Below are 20,901 nucleotides of genomic sequence, written 5' to 3' on the forward strand. Positions count from 1 at the left end.
GTGCAACCTATACTGGGTCAAAAACAAACCAAGCAGAAACTCCGCAGTGGGGAGGGTGTGAAGTTCACTCACTGAAATAAGTTATGCACCTACTTCACTAACAAAATTCAAACTTTAAAATACGTACTACAAAATAATAAAATAGTAGGTAGTCCACAGTTGAATGTACTACAAAATAACAAAATAGTAGGTAGTCCACAGTTGAGTTAGAAATGGAATATCCTTTATTGAAACACACAAGAGATCCTAGTTGAGTATATTAAAAAGCATTAAAGACATTCACTAATTTATATATAATCTGTTTATTTGAAGCAAGGGAGTGGTTACAGAGGGTGGTTCTGTTAAGACCAACAAAAGCATTAAACTCCTTCCTTTAACCAAGTCCCCCTTCACCTTAACACTATAATGCAAACTGAGACTGTGCTACCTTAGAATTGAAACATATAAGCTGGAGAAAAATAAATAATGTAAGAGAAGTTTATTAAGGCTAATGTACTAATCCAAACTTTATTAATTAAGAAACAAACTCACTAACAAAATGACTAATTAACTAACAAAAAGATCTACCACTAAACATCTATCAGAATAAATATTAGTAACTTAGAAACTGAAACACTTTTAACAAAGATCTCTTTCAAACCAAATAAATACTTCATCAGGTTTGTGTGTAAAAAAACATATCATAATATTAATGAACATAGGTTCATAGGTGTGTACTAGGCTAATGGCCCTGGAGCCTTTACAAGCCGAGCCCATAGGATTACCCTGTATCAAGCCCCCGACCTTAGTTCCCAGTGCCTCTGTCAAGTAGAGCCACTGGAGTGATCCCTGGGGTGAATTTTCTATTTCCCAGCCAGTCATCAAGATTTCTCCTGAAGAGGGACAGTGAGGTGCTCTGCTTGACATGTATGGGAAGTCTATTCCATAGCATGGGCTGTCTGTGGGTTATGAACCTGTCCCTCCAGCATATTCTGTTGATTGTGGTAACGAGGTAGAGGTGTCTGGACCGTGTGGTGTGAAGGGACTGGGATTTCTTTAGATGTAGCATTTCTAACAGAGCTGGGTAAGACATAGCTTTGAAAGTCAAGCAGAGATTGCCTCTAAGTAGACGATATGAGACAGAGAATAGTTGGAATTTTTTGAGTCAGTCCATATAGGACAAGTGTTTAAGGCCTAGGATCCTCTTTGTGAGGTACTTTTGTGGCCTCTCCAGTTGTTGCAGGTGTCTAGTGAGGTACATGCCAAATGGAGCATTGTACTCAATGACTGGCCTAATGAGGGAAGAATAGACGGAGACAATGACCTCTTTCTTGCTGGATGCAAAACCCTTAGTAATGAGGTGTGCCACATAGAAGGACTTTCTGACCACAGTGGCAATGTGATGGTCAAAAGAGAGGTTGCTGTCAACCTGTGTTCCCAGATCTCTTATAACACCTTCTGTGCTCAGTGGACTACCATCGATGTGGTAATTCATAGGAACTGGATTTTTTTCCCAAAGTGGATGACAACACATTTTTTGGCATTGAGCTTAAGGCCATGGTTCTGACACCAGTTTTTGGTCTGTGAGGCCTTTCTGTAGGATGTCAATATCACTTGGAGAGTTAATAATAGTTCCCAACTTGCAATTGTCTGTGAACTTTGTCAGCCAGAGTCCCTTCATGTTGGCCTGGACTTAGAGAAGTAGATACCAAACAGAAGAGGAACCAGGACCAAACCCTGTGGGACTCCACTCATGACTAGTCAGCAGTCTGACTTGGAGTCAGCTACTTTCACACTGTGGGTTCTGTCTGTGAGACAGTTTGCAACACACCTAGTGATATATGGGTTAATGCCTAGCTTAATGAGTTTTTCTGTGATTCCAGAGTGGGGAATGGTATCAAAGGCCTTGGCCAGATCAAGGTACATTATATACACAAATTACATTTGTGAAATGATCTATTTCATATTTTTTCTCACTCCATTAACCTTTAGCATGCATATCTAAATCCTTTGCTCTCTTGGAATTTTATTTTAGTATTATTATTATTATTATTATTATTATTATTATTATTATTATTATTATTATTATTATTTTTGTGGAGCTTTTCTCCCCAGGCCTCTGCTGAAAATGGGCATGTATCCAGTCGGACTATTCCCAGTCAACAAATGTAAAATAAAAATAAATAAGGTAGGCTGTATGAACCCCCTTGCCTTCATCCACAGCTCTGGTGACTGACTGACTCAAAGAAGTCAACCAGGTTGAGCAGGCATGATCTAGCCTTCACAAAACCAAAGTGTGTGGGATCCAGAGTTTGGAGATTCCCTATATCCTTGTTTATTAGGTCCATGATGATGCATTCCATAGGTTTGCATATCAGACTCATCAGGCTAATGGGGCAATAGTTCCTAGGGTCTGTAATCACTCCTCCTTTGTGGAGAGGGATGACCGTAGCAGTGCACCATTCGGTAGGGACAAAGCCTGAAGTGAGGTTGTATTTGAACAGGGCACACAGATGAGGTGCCAGTTCCCTCTGTAGTTCATGTAGAACACAGCCAGGGATATTGTCAGGTCCCATAGAAACTGTATTCTTAACCTTGGACAATGCTGTTTTAACCTGTGCAGCAGTAATACTGGGTGCCTGGCAATCTACTGGTATTGTGATTGGTCCTTTGGGGGGGAGAGAGGGGTAAAGTTGGCACTGAATCTGTCAGCCAGTATATTGGCAATATCTGTTGGCTCAGTATAGGAGGTACCATTGTGCAGTAGCTCAGAACAAATCTGGGTATTGCCGTGGAGGTTCTTTACATAACTATAGAAGGCCTTATGGTTGTCTTTACTATCTGCTGCAATCCTGTTTTCATAGCTAGCTTTAGAAGATTTGATGAATGATCTCAACTTTTTATTGAGGCTGACAAGAGAGTTTTTCCAGTTTTGGGACTTCACCTTATTCCACATCAGTTTCCTCCTTCTGTTGTAGAGTTTGTTTATGGCAGGAAACCACCAGATTGGCTTCCTTTTTTTGGATGAGAGCATCTTGGTTCTACTGGGTATGGTGAAATCCATGCATTTGTGTACATGTTTGTACAGTGCATTGGTGTATGATTCGGCGGTCATGCAACTATTCAACATTTGCATGGGTGCCGTAAAGTTAGCCACCTCTGCTTTTTATGAGCCCAAAGTTAGCTTTTTCCATGGTGTTTACCTTTGCACAGGGGGTGGAAAGGTGGGAGGGATGTGTATTTGCAAGCTGATTAGTTTGTGGTCAGATCTAATCAGGGAGGAGTTGACTATTGTTGTAGAGTACTGGTCACCCATGTTAGTAATGACCAGGTCAAGGAAGTTGCTACCTCTAGTGGGGTAAGAATGAGCTGGTCCAGGGCATTGGAATTAATGCATTCCAGGAAATGTTGGGTAAGTGTATTGGTACATGAGTAGTTTTCCCAGTTAATGGAGAGGTAGTTGAAGTTGCCCAGTATGAGAATGTTAAGTTGGACCCTAATACTCTCTAGGGTGCTTAGGAATGTGGAGTGCGAGTCTTGGGACATATTTGGGGACTTATAGCAGGCTATGACCTGAATCGCTGTCTTACCCAGTGTTACCTGCACCTGAAGTATCTCTGATGCATTATGTTGGGCTACCAGTCTGGAGGTGTGTGTATCCTTTATGAATATAGAAACACTGCCACATTTGGAGCTTCGGTCCAGGTTCTGAGGACGAACGGTGTGGAATGAGCTATACCTGGTAGTCCAGTGGTGATTTCTGCTGCTTTAAAACAAGTCTCTGTTACAGCACAAACGTTGATTTTCTCCATTTTGAGGAGTGTTTCGAGCAAGTGCATTTTGAGATTGACTTAGAGCGTTGAGCAGCATGACCCTCAGATTGCGTTTGTTTGTAGCTGTTACCGTGGTAATTTGGTCTTTGGAACACCACCTAAAAAGGCATTATAGGGGTGGCAACAGCCTTGATCAGTATCCAGAAGCCCAGGGGTGACAAATGCAGGCCATCTCTGGCAAAGTATCGAGGTCTGTCAATTATGCCATCCCAGGCAGACAGATACTGGACCTCTTAGAATGACACCAGAAACTTAGCCCGTTGTTGAAATCAATCATTTTCTGCATGTACTGTGGTATCATTCTGGGTGATGGTAGGATACTGCTCAGGGCTAGGGTCATATCCACCTGGGCTACATAATCCGAGAGCTCCTCCATGTCTCTTTTCATTTAGTCCAGGGAAGTACATCTTAGGTCATTCACACTCACATGTACAGTGACAGAGTCATATTTGTACCTGTTGTTGAGGGGACCTGAGTGTGTGAATTATGTGGCAGATCCTGGCACCTGACAGGCAGCTGACTGTTACATTCTCCTTATTCAGCCTAGTGAGTGGGACATCAGTGTGCCTCACTATCGAGTCACCTATGTAGTGTGTTGGGCATGCTTTTTTGCTTTAGGGGCTTTGATTGAGTGGCACACTGTTTAGGAGAGTTATGTGTCTCATGACTAGTGTTGTGTTATGGTGGTCGAGTGCATTTCTGCCTAGGAGGGCTCTGCTGTTTGGGTAGATTTTTTTAAGAGCTTCCGTGAAGGTGGGTGTGTGTGGTTTGTGTTTTTATGTGAAGGCAGTGTTAGTGTGTGTTCCGGAGGGCTATGTGTTCCATGTGGTGCGGTGCAAGTGCTGACCTTCTCCTCTTGACCAGCTATTGCGACCTTGGCTGGAGAGTATGTGGCTTCCCGTTTGGATATATAAGTGCATCTCTCGCAAGTCTAAGTGATGGGAGGTAAGAGGAGAGGGTTGTCAGTGTACATGAGGCAGTTGCTACATTGCCTCAGGATGCCTACTTTCACCAGGTTAATAGGAGAAAACACAGGGAGCTGACCTTTAGGCATGCCTGGAGGAGTGAGCATTAATAATAAGTAGTAGAGCTGTTTCTTTGTAGAATGTTTGGTGCTGGTAGCACTTTGTGTGCTACAATAATTGCTACAAGAAGTCTGGTAAAGTGCTAGACTAATAAGCTAGTAAAAGTACAGGAGAGAAGAGAACTAGCAGATCTAAGGGAAAAAATTGAAGAGCAGACTTTGGCACTGCTCACAAGCTTACAAACAGGCCTGGATACAGCCAATCTCTATCTGGACTAGACTAGTTACAAGAAAGGTGTGAAACAAGTGCAAATGCAGGCTTTTAATCCAGAAAGTTGAAAGAGATGGAAAAAACTGCCCAAACAGCCAATAAACTACAATTTCTGGACCAGAAACCACTCCTCTTGTGATAGGCCACATAGTGCTTATCACTCCCACTGATAAGCTAGAAGGCTTCCCTCCAACACAGAAAGGCATGGGGGGCTCAGAAGCTTACAAACAGTCCTGGATACAGCAAATCTGTATCTGGACTAGACTAGTTACAGGACAGGTGGGACACAAACGCAAATGCGGGCTTTTAAACCAGAAAGTTGAAAGAGATAGAAAAACTGACCAAACGGCCAATAAACTACAATTTCTGAGCTAGCAACCACCCCTCTTGTGGTAAATAGGCTACCTAGTGCTTACCACTCCCACTGATAAGCTAGAAGGCTTGCCTCCAACACGGAAAGGCTTGGGGGGCTCAGAAGCTTACAAACAGTCCTGGATACAGCAAATCTGTATCTGGACTAGACTAGTTACAGGACAGGTGGGACACAAACGCAAATGTGGGCTTTTAAACCAGAAAGTTGAAAGAGATTGGAAAAACTGCCCAAATGGCCAATAAAGTACAATTTCTGGTCCAGAAACTACTCCTCTTGTGGTAGATAGGCTACCTAGTGTTTACCACTCCTGCTGTTAATTAGAAGGATTCCCACCAACATAGAAATGCTTGAGGGGGATCAGACGCTTACTAACAGTCCTAGCTACAGCAAATCTGTATCTGGACTAGACTAGTTAAAGGAAAGGGTGAAGCAGCAAAAAAAAAGGGCTTTTAAACCAGAAAGTTGAAAGAGATGGAAAAACTGCCCAAACGACCAATAAACTACAATTTCTGAGAAAGCAACCCCCCCCCCCCCTCTTGTGGTAGATAGGCTACCTAGTGCTTACCATTCCCACTGATAAGCTAGACGGCTTCCCTCCAACACAGAAAGGCTTGGGGATCAGAAGCTACAAACAGTCCTGGATACAGCAAATCTGTATCTGAAACAAGCTTAGAATGCAAATACAGTTTAAATAAAGGCAATTTATTCAAACTGAATTCTGAACTGAATTCAATTATTGTTTTATTATTCAGCGCTGAACAGTTTAAAAAGTTCCAAAAAATATACTTATCAGCTGAGAAGCACACTCAGTCAGAACACAAGGAGATTCCAGCAAACAAACAGATGTTTAACAAATGGAGAACATTTCCAGTTAATACCTTACATGCAGTGCTCTGTGTTCTCTATCAGCAGAAGATGGCTGCCAGAAACACAGGAAACTCAACAAACAAAACAACCAGGCTTGGATAACAGCAGGCCTGTATCCAGACTATGCTACCCGACAATAAAAAATACAGTTATACAGTTAAAACAGTATAAAACAGTACACAAATGCAGTGAAACAGTTAAAAAAAAGTTTTATAACAGTGCAAAATCTAGTAGATTAGCTGTTTAGCAGAATTATAAGCGTTAAAATGTGCAGTTCAATGAAATAAATGTAAGAAATAACTTATTCTGCTCTAGGAGTCTTAGGGAATTTCTGCTTTGTCCCAGTGATGAATCACCACTCTACAGCCTAGCAAAAACAAGCACAACCCTCTTCAGACACAGGATTTAAAACATTTTAGAAATAAATAGTGAAAATTTTTAGAAATAAAGCATTAAGGCCCTGGGTATCTGTACAAGTGTAGTATCTAACTAAGAAAGCACTTAGCTTAAATGAGTAAAAGTATCAGAAAACAATACCAGTGTCAGTTATTTTCACTGTAAAATATTTGCAATGTTTAATAGTTGCATGTATAACATTTGCCAGCATTAATCAATCTCATATCAGACTTTTCACCCCAGTTTTCTAAGAGTTCAGTTTCAGCTGTCACAGTAGTTCATGTTTTTACTGTAGCAGCTGAAATTGAACTCTTAGAAAATTGGCAGCTGCCATAGAGTGCTTTCAGCTAATCCCAAACTGACAAACCGCAAAAGCAACTCAACTGAACCTCAAAGTGTTATTACTTAATACCAAGAGCATAAACAAAAAAATGTACTCCATCCAAACCCTCCTCACCCTGGAGAATGTAGACATCTGTGCAGTTACCAAGACATGATTTAAAGCTACATAGAGAACCCTGGCAGTTCAAGGTTTTGGTGCCTTCCACAGTTTTAGAGCAGTCGTTGCACATACAAGGGCTAAACGTGGAGGTGTATCAGTATATATGAGCATACTTCTAGTGTGGTCAAACAAGATGACCTGCTAGAGGTTCTCCACATGCAGGTCACCACAGACAAAATCCTGTGCCCTATGCTTGCTAGCTACAGGTCACCCTCAAAGTCACAAGAAAATCATAGTGCATACTTAGATCTACTGGACTTCATAAATACAAACACCCTTGACCATTTAGTGTATGCACACACGACTGACTCCCAACATACTGGAACTCATACTCACAAATATGGAAGAACACTGCACCCCACTCCTGCCAATCTCATATCCTTCCTGGTAAAATCTGACCATATAACTGTCTCATTCTAAATCAAAATCAACTCAGTAAGCCCAATAGCAGTTAGAAACTATTTAAAGGTAAACTACCTTTTATTAAGTGATAGTTTCTCAAATTCTATGCCCCTCCAAATCTGGAGAATACAGCAGCTGATCCAAAATTATTCACAGAAATTCTGTACAACCATGCCAATGGCTGCATAGAGGTTACTGTACATACCAGAGAGTAAGGCCAAAACTAATTCCAAAAACAAACCACACTGGTGGCATGCTATATTAAACAGGATATAAAAAAAGGAAGAAAGGAATCATAGCTAAAATCAGGAGGTGTAACTCCCATAAAGATAAGAACTCATCATCAAACTAAATAGGCAACCAAGGGGGCTAATTAAGTCCAATAAACCCAGTTTCAAGGTTACGATAGCCTCCCAGGCAAAAGACAACCATGAGACATTCTTCAGCTATGTCAGAAACTTCAAGCGCAGCACACATACTGAACAGATGGAAAATGGTGCCACATTCACTGAGCTGGATGATATAGCGAATCTGCTGGCTGACAAATTCAGTTCCAGCTTCCAACTCTACCCCCCCCCCCACTCTCCCCAGCCACCCCTCCCCCAAGAAGTACTCTCAAACATAGCCCCCCAACTATAAATCAACAGCATGTCCTGGAACACAGCCTCAGTGGACACTGATAATATCCCAAAAAGCTTTTTGAATAGTCTAAAATATGACATATCAGGGCCACTGGAGTCAATATTTAACTATAGTCTCAAAAACAGGCTTTTTGCCATGAGACTGGAGGACTGCAATGGTCATCCCCTGTCATAAGCGTGGACCAACAACAGATCCCAAACACTACAGACCCATTAGTCTGACTAGTCTTATCTGCAAAGCTATGAACAGAATTTTCATGGAAGTAATCAACAAAGACATTGGACCAGATACTTGACCCACTCCAGTTTGGCTTCATCAAAGGAAAGTCATGTCTACCGAACCTGGTAGACTTCTTTGAAAATATCACCAAGACAATGGATGAGGGTAAAATGGTGCATACTGACTGCCATGGTCTGGCTAAAGTATTTGATACAATAACCTACTCAGGCATTGTTAACAAACTTACAGAATTAGGCATAACCCCCTACATAATGCATTGAATACCCAGTTGGTTCATGAATACGACCCAGGAGGTTAGAGTTGGTGAGACCTCCTTCACAAAGAGCACAGTCACCAGTGAGGGACTCCATGCTGGGTCCACTCCTCTTTCGCAACTACTTCTCAGAAGTCAAAACCAATGTCAAAGGACTCTGGCTGATCAAGTTTGCAGATGATTGGGAGCAGTCATACAATTTACCCAGGATGCAAACACCCTACAGGAAAGTCTAACACAGACAAATGACTGTTGCCAAAGCTACAGCTTAAAATGAAATGCCAAGAACTGCATTATAGTACTTTCTGGGAAGTTGGACACCCTAGGAAACTACAGCATTGACACAACACCCCTAAGAGTTGCCTCATCCCCTTTGGGGAGAGTGATGTCCCCACATATTATCACATTGATGATAAGGTCCTAAGCACGCAATCAGTTGTGAGAAACTTGGGCACCCAGGTTGATAGCAAACTGACTTTTGACCACCATATTGCCTCCATTGTACAGAAAGCTTTCTATATGGCACATCTCATTAGTAAGGGTATCTCTTCCAGGGACAAGGTTGTCATAACATCCTTGTATTCTTCCCTTATAAGACCAATTGTAATGTCCCTTTTGGCATGTACCTCAAAAAGCACATGCAGCAGCTGGAGAGACCACAGGGGTTCCTCACCAGGTTAATCCAGGGCCTCAAACATCTACCCTACACAGATAGGCTAAATGCCCTGTCCCACTACTCAGTCTCCTACAGACTTCTCAGAGGTGACCTCTGTCTGGCATACAAAGCAATCTTAGACCCCCCCCACCTGATGGGACTACTGCATATCCACAAGTCAAGCTTCACTTGAGTAACCCACACACATGACCTCAGCCTGGTCTGTGACATCAATAGGACTTGTTGGCAGGACAGATTTGTGGCCCAGAGACTCCCCCTTTTGTGGAATAGACTCTCATTAACTATTTTTAAGCACAACCTTGATAACTGGATGGGAACCAGAAAATACACCATTGGGATTCCACTTGTGTCCCTACTGGACAGTGGCAAAGGGTGTTGACGTGTTGGAACATGGGCTAAATTCTTGGCTAGCCTTATAACGTCCTATGATCCTATGATCCTAGAATCATCAGTAGACAGGGATCTAGAACTATAATCAGATAGTAACTGGCCTTCAACCAACATGTGTCCAAGGTGGTAAGAAAACCCTTCTATGTTGTTCAAATTATTAGTAAGGGCATGGCATCTAGATCCAGTGAAGTCATCATACCACTGTACTCAGCCCTCATTAGACCCATCACAGAGTAAAATGCTCACTTTGGTATGTACCTGACCAGACACATGCAACAACTGGAATGTCAGCAAGGGTTCCTTACAAAAAGAATACAGGTAATAAGTATAATGTCCTATGCAGATCACCTCAAAGCCCCATCTCTATACGCAGTCTCCTACACACTAGTAAGAGGTGATCTATGCCTGGCTTACAAGGCATCCATGGACCACACTCAGATGATCCTTATGCATATCTGCAAAACAAACAGCATCAGAACTATTAAATCCAAATACCTAAATTTGCTAGCAACATAAATAGGATATGTTGGCAAGGCAAATATGTATCTCCAGAAATTCCCATTCTCTGGAATAGCCCCCACCCCCACCCCTGTGAAACAAAGTCCTTCCCTAGCCCTATTTATGCGTAACTTGCACCACTGGATGGGAAATCAGAAATTCACCTCTAGTCTGGTGCCTATGTCTCTGATGGACAGATTCAGCTGGTAAATCATGTCATAACCAAAAATCACCCCTATACAAATGTCTAAAGCATAAAACTTGTGGGTCAGACTTTGGCTGCACGGCTAGACTTATAAAGGCCTTACTGTATGTTAGTCTAGTATACACCTATGAGCCTATGTTGCCTTGTGCTGGATCCAGCTCTAGATGAGATCACTCACAAAAAGGCAGCTTAACTTCCTGTGAGCTCTCAGCACTGACTAACAGAGTAGTCATGCTCTTTGGAGTGGGTGACAGGTGGTTCAGCTGATCCTGCCTTACCAGTCATTCAGCTTTATCTCCTTTGCAGTGTGAACACTGCTGGCAAGATTGCTACCATCATCTTCTCTCTCCCTCCTTTTGACCTCCATGGAACTAACAGTGATTTTAAGTATAGCTTTACTCTTCTACTGGAATGGTGTTTCCTGTTCCTAATTGTGATAAGCTGTTGTCATATATCTCAGGTTTCCACCCTATCACTTTCAGTCTAGCTCCTTGTTTATCAAAGTTGTTTTTGGCATACCTTGATATCCTTGGCCCAGTTAGCTATCAGGTCTTGTTGTTTTCATTGAGGAATGGGTTCTTCCCTTTTTCTTAAAGAAAGGCCTTGTAATTCCTATCCTAAAAAATATCCCCTTTCTCCAAACATGCTTAAGAACTACAGACTTATTTCTAACCTTCCCTTTTTCATTAACATTAATGAAAAGGTCATTTTGTGTAACTTGAGTTTTATATCACTGAATGTGTGCTCACAGACCCATTATAATCAGTTTCACACACAAAATATCATGAAAGCCATACTTATTCATGTAGTCAGCAGCTTCCTTATGGCTGGAGACCATCGGTGTTATTCAGCACCGGTTTTTCTGGATTTCTCAGAAGCATTTAATTGTTGATTATGGCATCTTGACTGAGCATTTAAGAACCTACTGTGGCATCTCTTCTATGGTCTTCAAGTGGTGTGTCATATACAGAAGATATATTCAGGTATTTGTACCTCATCCTTATGCCGTCTTACCTCTGGAATGCCACAGTGTCAAGTCTTGAGCCCTGTTTTATTCATGGTGTACATGCTTCCTCTGGGAGATTATTTATCATATTATTCCAATGCCGATGACACCCAGCATTGCCTCTCCTTTCCTCAAGCAGATATGGGAAGTGTGTATACTCTTACTGAAGATTTAGGGACCGCACTCTCATGGTTTACTTCTAATTGGTTGGAAAAATACAAAATCGTGGCTGTTCACGCTATCATGACTCTTCTGCTTCTTTTCTTCTTAACGATGTAATTTACAACGGTAATAATCTTAAGTTTGGTAACGAGGTATGAAATCAGGGGTGATCCTGGACTCTCAGAAGACATTTTATAACCAAGTGTCTGCAGTTGTTAAAGTTTCCTGTTTCCACCACAGGAACATTTCTAGGATCAAACACCTCTTCCTTCAGTATGATCTTTCAGTAGTTGCTCATGCTCAGGCCTTCTCCTGCCTTGGGTACACTAGCATCTCCTACCTATGATTGCCTGACTCCAAGACTGGCTGCTTGTTACTGATGCAGACCTCCATGGTCAGACTACTGCTACTTCTGCCGGTAACTGGTGCAGAACTCCATGGTCAGACTACTGGTACTTCTGCTGGTAACTGGTGCAGAACTCCATGGTCAGACTACTGGTACTTCTGCTGGTAACTGATGCAGAACTCCATGGTCAGACTTCTGGTACTTCTGCTGGTAACTGATGCAGAACTCCATGGTCAGACTACTGGTACTTCTGCTTGTAACTAGTGCAGAACTCCATGGTCAGACTACTGGCACTTCTGCTGGTAACTGGTGCAGAACTCCATGGTCAAACTACTGGTATTTCTGCTTGTAACTGGTGCAGAACTCCATGGTCAGACTACTGGTACTTCTGCTTGTAACTGGTGCAGAACTCCATGGTCAGACTACTGGTACTTCTAGATATCAGCACATTACTTCTGTCTGGAGTAGCCTGTACTGGCTCACTTTGTTGTTTCTTATTACCTTTAAAGTCACGCCTGTGATATAAATAGGACCTGCTGGAGACAGGTATCTATCCCAGAGACTACCCCTTCTCTGGAACAGGTTCCCCATCCATGTGAAGCAGAGTTCCTCCTTAACACAATTCAAGGTAACTTGGACAGTTGGATGGGGAACAGGAAATTCATTTCTGGTTTGGCATCTATATCTCTAATGCACTTAGACAGCTTGAAAATGGTTCCTCTCCCAGGCCACTACTTGTAAGTGCTTCAACTCCCAAGCCCCTGCTTACACTTATCAAGGGTACCAGAACTTGTCAGACATTTGAGATGCATGGCTAGACTTAAAAAGGCCCTTCTGGCCATTAGCCTAGTACATTCCTATGAGCCTATGAACCTCTGTGTTAGTGCATCTGTCCATATGTGACTTGGGGCTTCTTCTTTGAAGATGCTTATGTTACTGTATGGTCTGAGCACATGATGTTTCATGTGCTCAGACACGCAGTACTTGTTTATAGTTCCCCAGGTCTGCTTCAAAACATTTAGTGATTTTTTTTTGCACATTATACTATATACCTGTGGAACCTACTATGTCAGTGACTTCTGCAATGGCCTATTTTAGGCAAGTTCCACAAAGCCCCTAAAAATCATTGGTTTGAGCTTATTTATTCATTTATTTTACATTTGTTTGCTGGGAAAGTGCGACTGGGCATGTAACCCATTTTCAGCAGAGGCCCAGGGAGAAAAGCTCCACAAATATGAGGACAGTAAGCACAATAAAAGACAATAAAACACATACGAGTACAGTAAGCACAATAAAATACAATCAAATACAATACACTTGTTAACAAAGTACAGAACAGTGACCAAAAATCAATGAGGTAAAATACAGTATGAACTATGTACATGTTTATAAAGTGCAGAGCAGTGTTGAAAAGTTGATAAAATACAGTTTCAATGTCAAGAAAGAGCAAAACATAATTATACTATAAGGTGCACAGTAAGCTACAATAAACGGTTCAGTTGAAAGAATATTTTGTTCAATCATTTAGCTGATTTATCTGTAGCTAGTGAACTTACATTGTTCTGGTTCAGTAAAAGTAAAGCAAGGGATTTGGGGAGGTTTTGTAGATGATTTTGTTGATGACCTACGTTCAGTCGGACACTCCCGGTCAACAAATGTAAATAAATTAATTAATTAATTAAAATATGATATGATATGCTCACATCTAATTAGAGAAGCTACCCAGGGTCAAAACAGCTGCATAACCAGGAAATCTGTAAGTGGGACCAGAGGAGTTTTTTTGAATTTGTTTTTGTTTTCAGTGGACCTAATCTCTTCTAGGATGGTATTCCATGTTTTTGCAACAGAAGTGGAAAACAAGGATTCCCCTGAGCTATTGTTCCCTTTTTCTGTGTTAGCCAGTGCTTTATTGGTGGATCTTAGTAGGCATTTGTTAGAGTAGTTATGAAGTAGACCTTGAAGAGCAGGACCTCTAGCAGGATAATATAGAATTTGGTGGGCTATAGTAAGTTGGTTATACGTGAGCAGGTAGGTAATTAAAGTCTGGATAGCCAGGATAGTTGCTTGATTGCTATGCAGTGATTTGTCCTGAAGGGTGAGTCGGTAGCAAACCTATTAGCTATTTTATTGTAGCACGTGTATAGTTTGTTAAGGTCTGCTTTGTTTAGGTTGATGAGTACTTGGAAGCATAGAGGAGCGTGGATAGTAGATGGGTTCTAGCGATGGCGGCTTTACTGTCATTGGTGAGATACTTTTTGCATCTATATAGGGTTCTGAGTTTTTTATCCACTTTTTTACTGTCTGTGTAATGTCCATATCGGATTTCATGCTGTGATCTATGACAACCCCTAAAAGTTTGGTCTTCAGCCAATTTACTAAATATTATTGCCTGTTCCCGATGATTTGTATTTATTCTTATTTTTATTTATATACAGTATGGTTCTGTACTTTATTTCCCTGTATGTGCTTTTGTTTTAAAGCACCTAAGTAAACTTTAGAGGTGAAGTCAAGGCTCTGGGTACAGTTCCTGACCCCCTTACTCCATGGTAAAGCTGTAACTGCTGTTTCTAAAGTGTCTGATACTGATTGCTTAAATTATCACAAACTAATCACCATGGAAATCCATATTTTACCCACACCCCCCGCAAAGGTAACCACCATGAAAAACATCTCCAAAGCTGACTTTATGCTCCTAAAAACAGAGGTGGCTAACTTCATGGCACCCATGTCAATGGAAAATAGATGCATGACTGCCAAATCATACACCAATGCACTGTACAAACACTTACATAAATGCATGGAACTAGCCATACCAAACAAAACCAAGACGCTCTCCTCCAAAAAAGGAAGCCAATCTTGTGGTCCCTGCCATTAATAAACTCTACAACAGAAGGAAGAAAAAGGTGAAGTCCTAAGACTGGAAAAACTCCCTTATTAGCCTCAACAAAAAGTTGAGATCCCTTATCAAAACCTCTAAAGCCAGCTATGAAGGCAAAATTGTGGCAGACACTAAAAACAACCACAAAACATTCTGTAGTTATATTAAGAATCTCCACGGCAACACCCAGGTTTGCTCTGAGTTACTGCACAACGGTACCTCCTATACTGGGCCAACAGATATTACCAACATATTGAACAACAGATTCAGTACCAACTTTACCCCTCTATCCCCCTAAAGGACCAATCACAATATCGGAGGAATGCCAGGTACCCAGCATTACTGCAGCACAGGTTAAACCTGCATTGTCCAAGGCCAAGAATACAGCTTCCATGGGACCCGACAATATCCCTGGATGTGTTCTACATGAACTAAAAAGTGAACTGGCACCACATCTGAGTGCCCTGTTCAATCACATCCTCACCTCAGGCTTTGTCCCTACTGAATGATGTACTGCTACAGTCATCCCTCTCCATAAAGGGGGAGCGATTACAGACCCTGGAAATTATTGCCCCATTAGCCTGACAAATCTGATATGTAAGGCTATGGAGTGCATCATCATGAACATAATTAACAAGGCTTTAGGGAATCTCCAAACTCTAGATCCCACACAATTTGTTTTTGTGAAAGGTAGATCATGCTTGGCCAACCTGGATGACTTCTTTGAGTCAGTCACCAAAAGTGTGTATGAGGGCAAGGCAATTCATACAGCCTACCTCGATCTGGCCAAGGCCTTTGATACCATTCCCCACTCAGAAATTATTGATAAACTCACCAAAGTAGGCATCAGCCCTTATATCACTAGATGGGTTGCAAACTGGATCACAGATAGAACCCAGAGTATGAAAGTAGCGGGCTCCAAGTCAGACTGCTGACCAGTCACGAGTGAAGTCCCACAGGGATCAGTCCTGGGTCCTCTTCTGTTTTGCATCTACTTCTCAGATGTCCAGGTCAACACGGAGGGAGTCTGGCTGACCATGTTCTCAGATGACTGCAAGCTAGGAGCTATTATTAACTCCTCAAGTGATGTAGACATCCTACAGAAAGGCCTCACTGAGACCAATGACTGGTGTCAAAACCATGGCATTAAGCTTAATGCCAAAAAATGCGTCATCATCCTCTTTGGGAAAAACTCAGTTCCCACTAATTGCCACATCAATGGAAGCCCACTGAACACTGAAGGCATTATAAGAGATCTGGGGACACAGGTTGACAGCAACCTCTCCTTCGACCACCACATTGCCACTGTGGTCAGAAAGTCCTTCTATGTGGCACATCTCATTGCCTTGGACAGTGCTGTTTTAACGTGTGCAGCAGTAATACTGAGTGCCTTGCAATCTTCTGGTATTGTGACTGGTCCCTTGGGGAGGAAAGAGGGGTAAAGTTGGCACTGAATTTGTCAGCCAGTATATTGGCAATATCTGTTTGCTCGGTATAGGAGGTACCATTGTGCAGTAGCTCAGAGCAAATCTGGGTATCACCGTGGAGATTCTTTACATAACTATAGAAGGCCTTGTGGTTGCCTTTACTATCTGATGCAATTCTGTTTATAGTGGGCTTTAGAGGATTTGATGAGGGATTTCAACTTTTTGTTGAGGCTGATAAGGGAGTTTTTCCAGTCTTGGGGCTTTACCTTATTCCACATCAGTTTCCTCCTTCTGTTGCAGATTTTGTTTATGGCAGGGGATCATTTTTTTCCTCCTTTTTTTGGAGGACAGCATCTTGGTTCTTTTGGGTATGGCAAGATTCATACATTTGTGTATGTGTTTCTTAAGTGCATTGTTGTATGATTCAGCGGTCATGCAACTGATCTCCATTTGCATGGGTGCCGTGAAGTTAGCCACCTCTGTTTTTAGGAGCCCAAAGTAAGCTTTGGAGAAGTTTTTCATGGTGGTTACCTTTGCGGGGGTGGGGGGTGGGAGGGATGTGGATTTCCAAGGTGATTAGTTTGTGGTCAGCTCTGACCAGGGAAGAGCTGACTACTGGTGTAAAGCAACGGTTGCCCATGGTAGTAATGACCAGGTCAAGGATGTTCTCTCTCTCTCTACTCTTCCCTCATTAGGCCAGTCATCGAGTATAATACCCTATTTGGCATGTACCTCACTAGACACATGCAACAGCTGGAAAGGCCACAAAAGTACCTCAAGAAGATGATCCTAGACCTTAAACACACGTCCTACATGGACAGACTCAAAAAAACTCTAGCTATTCTCTGTCTCATATCATCTTCTAAGAGGTGATCTCTGTTTGACTTCCAAAGCCATGTCTGACCTAGCTCTGTTGGAAATGTTACATCTAAAGAAATCCCAATCCCTCCACACCACATGCTCCAGAGACCTCAACCTCATTACCACAATCAACAGAACATGTTGAAGGGACAGGTTCATAACCCAGAGACTACCCGTGCTCTGGAATAGACTTCCCATACATGTCAAACAGAGCACCTCACTGGCCTTCTTCAAGAGAAATCTTGATGCATGGATGGGAAATAGAAAATTCACCCCGGGGATCACTCCAGTGGCTTTACTTGATAGAGGAACTAGGAACTAACATTGGTTGGCACGATTCCAGGGCACTACTATGGGTTAGGCTTGTAAAAGGTCTAGGGCCATTAGCCTACTACAAACCTATGAACCTATAATACTGTTAAAAACTGTTTATTACATTACTTTAAGTTAAAACCTGAAGCTTATAGAAAAATGTTTTGTAAACATACATGCAAGGCAGATGAAAGTGTGTGTGAACATATTCCTGAGTTATGCACTTATTTTCATAGATGGGTGAGTAGATGTCAGGTCACCACTTTTGAAGGGCTGGCAGACCTTTTGGTGAGGGAAAAAGCCCTTAGCACTTTGCCTGAGGACATGAGAATCTGGTAAGCAGATAGGGAATGTAACACTGCAAGATGAGTTCGGGGAAAAAGGGGAGACCGATACCTAGCAAGCAGGGCATCACTGCACTGGAAGGGAATACCCAGTGATACTCATCGGTCTAAGTGAACCCATGGTGGGCAGCCTAAACTGCCCCAACAGAGTCGACCAGTAGCAGGGGAAGCCACTAGTTCAGGTACATGGCCAGGACCAAAGGCTGAAAGTTTTACATGCAACCAGTGGGGCCATGTAGCATATGACTATCCATGGAGATGAGGTGAGGAACAAAAGATGGGAGAGCCACTAAGTGGGAATGACAGAATGCCAGTGGTAAGTTGTCTGCAGACAACAAGGGTAACAAACTACCACAAGAGGTTATATCCTACCTTAGTAGATGGGAAACAGACCACTGCTGAGAGAGACACAGCCTCTGACCTAACCATTATGAAGCCTGCAATGGTTAAAGAGAAGAACTACTTGCTTGGGCAGTCTACTCCAGTCAGAGCTTTAGGATGGACCCCATTCCAAATACCTTTGACTAGGGTTCACCTTGACTGGGAGGGTGGAAAAGGAAGCAAGCAAGTAGATGTGTTTGAGGATATCCCTGCAGAGGTCCTGATAGAGAATGATTTTGATAATGATGTGCCCTGTGTGCATGCAGTTACATGCAGTCAGGCTTGGAGACAAGCATGTGGGTCTGGTAGCCTGGGGAAGACCCAGACAGACCATACACTTGCAGCCAGGACTGGTGATGTGGTTACTTCAGGGAGGGAGCCACCCTGTAGCAGTAAGACTGAAGGTGAGCCACAGCTGCTTGTGGGTACTGATGTTCCCTTGGACAGAGTGAATGTAAAGGTATAGGTGAGTAGGAGTACCCAGGCTGACAGTGAGGCACCACTGTCAGAGGAAGCTAGACTTCCTGTACAAGGGGAGCTGGGAAGGGTTACAAACAGAGAGTTGAGACAGGCGTAGCTCTCAGACCCTACATTATAAGGCCTGAGGGAGGTAGCTAGTGAGGCACCTGATTCTCAAGGGAAAGGGAATCTGTATACTGGGACAAAGGGTTACTGTACAGAGAGTGGACCCCTGCGGGAGGGCTAGAGGGTGAGAGAATATAGCAATTGGTAGTGCCCAGAGCCTAGTATCTGGCACTTCTAGCCATAACCCATGATATTCCCTTCGCAGGTCATACAAGCATAAAACATACAAAGAGACATATTATGCAAAACTTTAATTGGCCTGGGATTTCTAGAGATGAAACAGGGTACTGCAGGACCTGTGAGCAGTGCCAAAGGTAGGCAAGGCAGGAGACAAGGTGAAAGCTCCTTTGGTGTGTTTTCCTGTGATTGAGGAGCCATTTCAGAGGGTAGCTATGGATAATGTGGGGGCTCTGAGTACCCCAAGTTCCAAAGGGAAGAAGTACAATCTAGTGGTAGAAGACTATGCCACCAGATACCCTGAGGCGGTATCTCTGTTGTCCATCGAGGCAGAAAAGGTGGCAAATGCTTTGTTAGAGATTTTCACCAGGATAGGTTTCCCAAAAGAAAAGTGCCAATTTCATGTCAGACCTGCTGGCATGTCTGTGGGACTGTTGTGGGGTGAAGCACCTAAAGACCACCCCTATCACTCCAAGACTAATGGTCTGGTGGAGAGGTTGACCTCTACACTAAAGACCATGAGATGGGCATATGCAGGCCAGTTTAAGAGGGAGTGGGACAAATAGTTGCCCCATCTGTTGTTTGCTTACAGGGAGGTACCCCAGGAATTGACAGGTTTTTCACCCTTTGAGTTGTTGTATGGGCATAGGCTGAGGGAAACTCTAGATTTGATTTGTGATGAGTGGGAGGGTGAGTGTGAATCCCACAAGGAGCCTGTTCTGCCATATGTCCTAAACCTCAGGACATGGCTCATGGAACTCGTGGACTTAGCCCAGGAGAACCTGGTAGAAGCCCAACAGCAGAGAAAGGTCTGGTATGACAGGAATGCTTGAGCTAGAGAGTATGCTTTGGGGCAGCAGGTTATGGTTTTCATTCCTGTCAGACACAACAAGCTACAGGCAGTTTGGGAAGGACACTTCAAGGTGGTAAGGAAGGTCAGTGTAGTAGAACTGCTAGGCAGGAGGCACAAATTGTACCATATTAACATGATGAAACCTTACCATGATAGGGAGGCCCTAATGGCAGTAGAAGGCAGGAGGAGTCTGAGAGAGATCTATGGCTACAGGGAGCCAGCCAGCAAAGTCCCAGATTACTATGGTGGAGCCTAGGGTTGCTGGAATATGACTGAGCAGTGCAGTACTGTACTGGGGTCAGCATGCCAAGGCAGCTGGGATCTCAAGAGAGAGAATGGGGTAATGTATTCCCAGATAGGCTCATCCCTCTCAAGCAATGTTTTTCAAGGGTCACTTGAAAAACTAGCTTGAGTCTTCGAGGGGGTGAAGAAGTGTCACAAAAGGGGATACTGCCAGCCCAGCTATCTGGAATTATGTAAATAATTATATGTCATTTGTGAATATCAACATGACTCATATAAGATGCTTGTGTTACAACCGTATATTAGAACTGTATGTTATATGTATATCAAACTTGTCTGTACAGACGTGTGTTAAAAAAATGGTATTTTTTTAAAGTACTGTGCTTAAAGATGTAGCCACAGTGTACCCCACTGGAATAGAACAGAAGTGTACAATGCACTATTGTAACTTTAAATATATATTTTAATGGTGTAAACTGGTATACAGGAGGTTAACTTTAGAAAAATAGCTGAAATTAAATTACTTTATGGCAGCAAGCCACAATGTCTAAAACTAGGGAGATTTCTGTATTGTCTTCAAATGTGGAGGAATGTAAATTGTTTTATGACTTCCACCATCTGCTAAAGACCTGAGAAAAAGCCCTTGTCTATGTATTTTCACAGATAGATGATAAATGCTACCAGCTGCCATCAATGGTTGTTTTGAGCCTGGGAACTAGGAGTCAGATGACAAGCAATGATGTCATTCTGCAAGTTATCTCAGCAGTAATATAGG

Source organism: Protopterus annectens, chromosome 1.part1 (genome assembly GCF_019279795.1).
Source record: "Protopterus annectens isolate FY-2018-M chromosome 1.part1, PAN1.0, whole genome shotgun sequence".
NCBI classification, from domain to species: Eukaryota; Metazoa; Chordata; order Ceratodontiformes; family Protopteridae; genus Protopterus; species Protopterus annectens.